General features: G+C 54.4%; 1 protein-coding gene across 5 annotated transcripts in view; it reads right to left on the minus strand.

Annotated features, from left to right (window-relative positions):
- LOC117869185 (zinc finger protein 385C-like) overlaps positions 1 to 6,000 on the minus strand; it is a 182,231-nt gene that overhangs the window by 57,436 nt on the left and 118,795 nt on the right. The window contains exon 1 of one of the 5 annotated variants that reach the window (XM_034755789.1): positions 3,064 to 3,128. The exons of 3 other annotated variants lie outside the window; for them this stretch is intronic. The gene's annotated coding sequence lies outside the window, so the exon portion shown is untranslated. Of the gene's footprint in view, positions 1 to 3,063; positions 3,139 to 6,000 lie in introns of those variants that run through there. One more of the 5 variants, XM_034755785.1, reaches the window with a different exon arrangement.

Below are 6,000 nucleotides of genomic sequence, written 5' to 3' on the forward strand. Positions count from 1 at the left end.
ATTCAAACCAAAGAAAACTTTCACACTGTTCTACTCCGGCAGGCAGAGGGACCTGATCTGTCATGTTCTGCCCCATCTTTACCCACGCTGGCCTCTAGGGGTTATAGTAGACCACAAGCTAAATATGAGTCAACAGTGTGATGCTGTTGCAAAAAAAGCAAACGTGATTCTGGGATGTATTAACAGGTGTGTTGTGAGCAAGACACGAGAAGTCATTCTTCCGCTCTACTCTGCGCTGGTTAGGCCTCAGCTGGAGTATTGTGTCCAGTTCTGGGCACCGCATTTTAAAAAAGATGTGGAGAAATTGGAAAGGGTCCAGAGAAGAGCAACAAGAATGAGTAAAGGTCTTGAGAACATGACCTATGAAGGAAGGCTGAAAGAACTGAGTTTGTTTAGTTTGGAAAAGAGAAGACTGAGAGGGGACATGATAGCAGTTTTCAGGTATCTAAAAGGGTGTCATAAGGAGGAGGGAGAAAACTTGTTCACCTTAGCCTCTAAGGATAGAACAAGAAGCAATGGGTTTAAACTGCAGCAAGGGAGGTCTAGGTTGGACATTAGGAAAAAGTTCCTAACTGTCAGGGTGGTTAAACACTGGAATAAATTGCGCCTAGGGAGGCTGTGGAATCTCCATCTCTGGAGATATTTAAGAGTAGGTTAGATAAATGTCTATCCAGGATGGTCTAGACAGTATTTGGTCCTGCCATGAGGGCAGAGGACTGGACTCGATGACCTCTCGAGGGCCCTTCCAGTCCTAGAATTTATGAATCTATGAATCTAAGGCCACCTGGGAGCCTGTGTGGATGTTCTGGGCAGGAGTCAGAGCAGAATTTGGACCCGCTACTTAACAGCCCCTCGTGCTGGGGAGAAAGTTCCTAACCCTTTGTGCTCCTCCTCCCTGTTCAAAACCCTCCCACCCAAGCACATGCCTCCTGCAACTGCCCACCCACCAACTGTACCAGGAACAATATTTACCTGCCTTGCGCCTAGACGCGTACGGCACATGGACTGTCCCCTCTAAGGGCCTGATCCGAAGCCCACGAAAGCCAGGGGTATCTTTCCTCGGATTTCACTGAGCTTTGGATCAGGCGCTAAAGCAGGAGCAAAGGATCTGCCAGACTGGAGCAGATGAGTCCATCTAGCCCCACAGCCTGTCTCTGACAGCGGTCGGCATCAGACGCTTCCGGGGAAGAAAAAAGAAACCTAATACTTGGCCCACCTGCCCAGAGGGGAGTTTCCTCCCTACCACAGGGTATTCGTGCCTTGAAGCAAGAAGGCTGATAGCCTTTTAAATCTAATGTCGCCATCCTGTTTTCTCCCAAGACCGAGGGTTCCTTGGGGCATCTCCCGTCCCCTCCTCTGCCTGGTGCAGCCGCGAGCACACAGGAAAAACCGTTCCAAAAGCGGGAGGCTCTTCTGCAAAGTTTGCAGCCTTCCTGCCCAGCTTAAGCCCAAGATCCTCACCCTCAGCTCTCCTGGGAAGGAGAGAGACATGTCTCCTCCGGGAGGCTGTGACGGCCCTGCCTGGCTAAGAGTCAGGAAGAGAAGGTCTGGGGTCCTAGATCACAGCCACGCTCATAGCCCCCACAACAGCCCATGCTCCCCCTAACCGCCGCTTTCCCAACAGAGAGCATCACTGCGCACCGTGCTAACACGCGAGCCGTCATGGTAAGTCTCTGCCCCAAAGCCCCTGAGCTCCCAGAGCACTGGTCCCATCCACTCCCCCATTAGTCTGCCCTGGCCTCCTCCCCGCCTGTGCCTTCCCTGGGATGGTAGCGTGGGCCGTGGCTGGCTCTCTGAACTCACAGAGGGGTGTGAATGCATCGACCCACTTCCATAGCCTCCCTGGGAGCACTCAGGGGTGTCAGCAGAGCTTCGGAGGAGGAGGAACAGGTGATGTAAGAAGAACGGGGGAAGCTGAGCCCCCAAGACTACACCCCCAGGTATCTCCCTACGCAGCGGGACCTGAGCTGCCCTGAGGATCTCTATTATTCTGTGCTACCGTAATACACACGATACAGAATAATCCTGTGTCACAAGAAAACCTTCCATTTTCTCTGCTCTCCCCCAAACTCCAAAACAAACAAACTGACTTCACAGCCTCTCGCCCGCTACAAAGAGCATCAAGCAGGTTGCTTAAAAAAAATAAAAAGGCTATCCTAAAATAAAGTGTCATAAAACTCTGTTCTGAACGGCCCCTCCCAAAGGCAAGGCTCAGCCAAAGAATTTGCCTCTCCAATGCACAGAGCCGGGGGGGGACACCTGGGCTAAAACATGGGTAAAAAAGCATCCAACCATTTCCTTGCTAAAGTGAAAGGGCTCGGGGAAAGCGAGGGGCAGTGAAAAACTGCAGCATTTCCTGGCTCCGGAGCAGCTGTCGAGGGTGAAGTCCAGGTGTGCGGTGGGCTCACTCCCCTGAGTGCTGGGAACGAAGCAGAGAATGAAAAGCCACGGTTCCTTCTCAGAGGAGGCTGGGGGAGTGTCTGGGGGGAAAGGCACCAAAGTCCTTCCCATCCCCTCCGGGGTGCCCGCACCCCCCATTTCACCTGACTGGAGAGAAGTTTGAGCAGGTGTGTTTTTCAGACAAGCAGCCTCTCCCCTGACAGCCTCTCCCCTGACAGCCAAGCCTCAAAGGCACCAGCCAAAGCCCAGATTGCAAACACATCCTCCCACACCCCCCCCCCCCCCCCCCCCCCCCCCCCCCCGGCTTCTGAGCTCTGACCAGGTTTGGAGAACTGCTTAGAGAAGAGCAACACCCCCCCCCCCTGCAGAGCCAGCCCCCCCAGATACGTACCATTGAAAAGCTGCCATAGGATTTGGGATGGGGGGGGGGCGCTTGCAAACCTCCCAGATTTTTTTTTTAAATAGAGAGAATAACAATCAAACCAGCCCCCCCCCCCATTGCAACCCAAAACCCCCCCCCGCCCCAAGCCAGCCACATCCCAAGGCATCAGGGGCAGACCCCTGCAGGCTGCTGCCAACCCCCCCCCCCCCACGCCTCTCTCCTCCTGCCCCAAGGGAGCGGGGCCAGGGAAGTGTGGAGACAAAGCCCCTGCACACACTCACTGGGACATGGGAGCAGCCATCTTGCTCTGTGGACTCTCTGCTGCTCAGATGCTCTCAGCTGCCAGCAGCTGTAGTGGCCACTAGTGGTGGCCAGGGATGGATGGGGAGAAGGGGGGCTGGTGGGAGGGGGGATTTACTGGAGGGGCCTGTCTCTCCCCAGGTGATTTATTCCCCCCCCCCCACAAGCCACAGGTCTGACCTCCTTCCAAAAAAAACCCCACCCCTTGGTGCTGAGAAATCGCCCGCCCTGTGAGCTGCTATTTGGATGAATGATGTGCAATGTGAGAGCACCCAGACAGCACGGTGCCAGCTGCTGTACGCGCCGGGCCCGAGGCGTTTCCAGGACAGGCAAAGGGAGGGTCCCCAGAGACGCCAAGGGCCAGTTTGGCAGGCGGGCCGCTCCTGTGGCAAGCAGTCCTGAACGAAGCGGCTCCCCCGTGGTGCCTATCTGTGCAACGAGCTCTTTGGAGAAACCCAGCGCCGAGTTCCCGGCCACGGCCCTACAGGTAGGATTTGAACCCCGGGCTCCTCTGCTTTACAGAGCTACCCATCTATACAGCTTCCAGACCAGCCACCTGCCCCTTCCCCAGCCTAAAACAAATCACACCCAAAGGAAACGGCTTTAACCTTAACGCAGGCAGGTCCCCCCCCCCCCCCCCCCCCCGATTTGTGCATGAGGCTGGTGCTACGGTGCTGGATGCAGCCGAAAAACCTCAGCAGAAGGAAGCAATCCAAAGGGTCCCGGTAACTGTTTCTTTGTACATTCCAAAGGATGGAGGTTTATTTAAAAAACAAACAAACACCCAACAAAACAAAACAAGACCAGACCATACATCCTCCTGCAGTGTTTGCAATCCAAACATGGCATCGCTGTTGGCGACCTGAACCCACAAGGGAAACATGGAAAGTGGAACAAGGAATGGCCAGCCAGGAGCAGACCCCAAATCCCTTAGGTCCAGTATCCTGGCTCTAACAGCCACCAGCACCAGCTGATGCCAGATAGCCGAAACGGATCAGCCTATGTTTGAAACAAGCCTGTTTTCCGCCCAACTATTATAGAAACTGACTCACAAGTTGAAGTGAAACAGACTAGTCTGCTTTTGTTGTACAAACAATGATGGGTCAAAAGGAAGTTTTAATGTTGTAAGGATCTGTCTGTCAGTGAGCAAAAAACGAGCATGCACAATTTTGAAAACGACGCTGCCCCTTGAGACCTGAAGACCTGTGCAAGCTCGAAAGTTGTCTCTCTCACCAACAGAAGTTGGTGCAAAGAAGATATTACCTCTCCCACCTTGACTGCCCCTCTAAACAATTAAGTCACTCCTGCGGCTCTCTAATACCATAACGGATCACGCTGTATCATGGACAGATCTGTCACATCTCTCTTGCTGGAGACTCTCTCGGTAGAGCAATAGTTCAAGTGTCTCCACTCTTGGGATGAAGAATTCTGCAATGTAATTTCAAGAGACATCAAAAATCTCCAATCACATTGGAGGCAACACAAAACAGGGGCTTACCACGGAAACCGTTAGGCAACCTTAACTACTGCCAGCACTGCCTGGAATATGTAAACCTCACTCATTCATGTTTCTCCCAGCTTCCCAGCTCGGAAGGAGGGAGTTTTAGGCTTGGCCCACAGACAGTTTTTGTCCCCCTACAGCTATGTGGGGTTGGGGAGGTGGTTTGTTACCAAAATAGTTGCAACTGGTATGACCCTGGTGCGGATGCAGTTACACCAGCCTAAAAGAGCCTTTTACCGGGAGAACAACAAGGACTCCGGTGAGTTTATTCTCCTTCCCATTTAGGTTTAGTTCCACTGGTCTAAAGCACCTGTCTAGGCTGTAAACTCTTTGTAGGGTGACCAGACAGCAAGTGGGAAAAATCAGGTCATGGGTGGAGGGGTAATACGAGCCTATATAAGAAAAAGACCCCAAAATCGGGACTGTCCCTATAAAATCGGGACATCTGGTCACCCTAGCTCTTTGGGGCAAGGAATAGGGTTTTTTGGGCAGGGCAGGGGGTGTATTACTTTGCACAAGGGGCCCTGGTCCATTACTGGGGCTGTTAGGTGCTGCTGTGATACACCTGGTAAGTAAATAATCATCATAACATACGGATACGACTGCGTCTGCACTAAGGAGAGCTAGACCAGTGTACCTACACAAGGACAGGTAAAACATGACGACTTCTGTGTGACTTAGATGCTGCCAACAAGGCGTATACGTGACTCTGCCAGACCCACTGAAGTCCCCCCGGATGACCCACCAGTGTAAAGACCGGCACATGCCCATCTGTTTGCAAGATCAGAGCCTGATGCTGAAACTAAAGCATCACAGTCGGCTACAACAGAGTCCCGGGTTTACAATGGCGCCAATGGGAAGGGGCCCATTACAGACCCATCTAACCCATCCACACAGCTGGGTCTGGCCCCTCGCCCGGGGCAGTCCAGCGCCCTGGCCTTGCTATGTGAGCGGCTGCCACCCAGCAGCCGGACTCCACCATGCGGGCTGGGCAAGGCTGCTGGCCACGGGTGCAGCTGGGCCAGGCAGGCTCTCGGGGGTCGCGTCCCAGAGGTCTGCCCCGCTCCCCAGTGCGGGTCCAGCTCCCAGTGGTCTCTGCTGCCCACCACCTGTGGGGCCCCGCTCGCTTTCCCGGCGCTGAGCCGCCTGAGATAGGTGCAGACGCCAGGCCGGTCTTGGCCAGTGGAGGGGGCAGTGCCGGGGACTCAGACAGGACCCACCAGAAAAGTGGTTCTGAGGGAGCCTGACCCAGGCAGGCAGGCCCCACTCCTGCTCCGGCCTGGCTGATCGCACTGCTCCAGAGGGGCCAGCCCTGGTCACGCTGCCTGCTTAGCCCGGCAGACTGGTGAGAGTGCGGCCGAATGCAGGGCAAGGAGGAGTGGGTCTCTGGGGGACACTGGGCAGTGGGGGATCTGTG

This window comes from Trachemys scripta, chromosome 23 (assembly GCF_013100865.1).
Source record: "Trachemys scripta elegans isolate TJP31775 chromosome 23, CAS_Tse_1.0, whole genome shotgun sequence".
Taxonomy (NCBI): Eukaryota; Metazoa; Chordata; order Testudines; family Emydidae; genus Trachemys; species Trachemys scripta.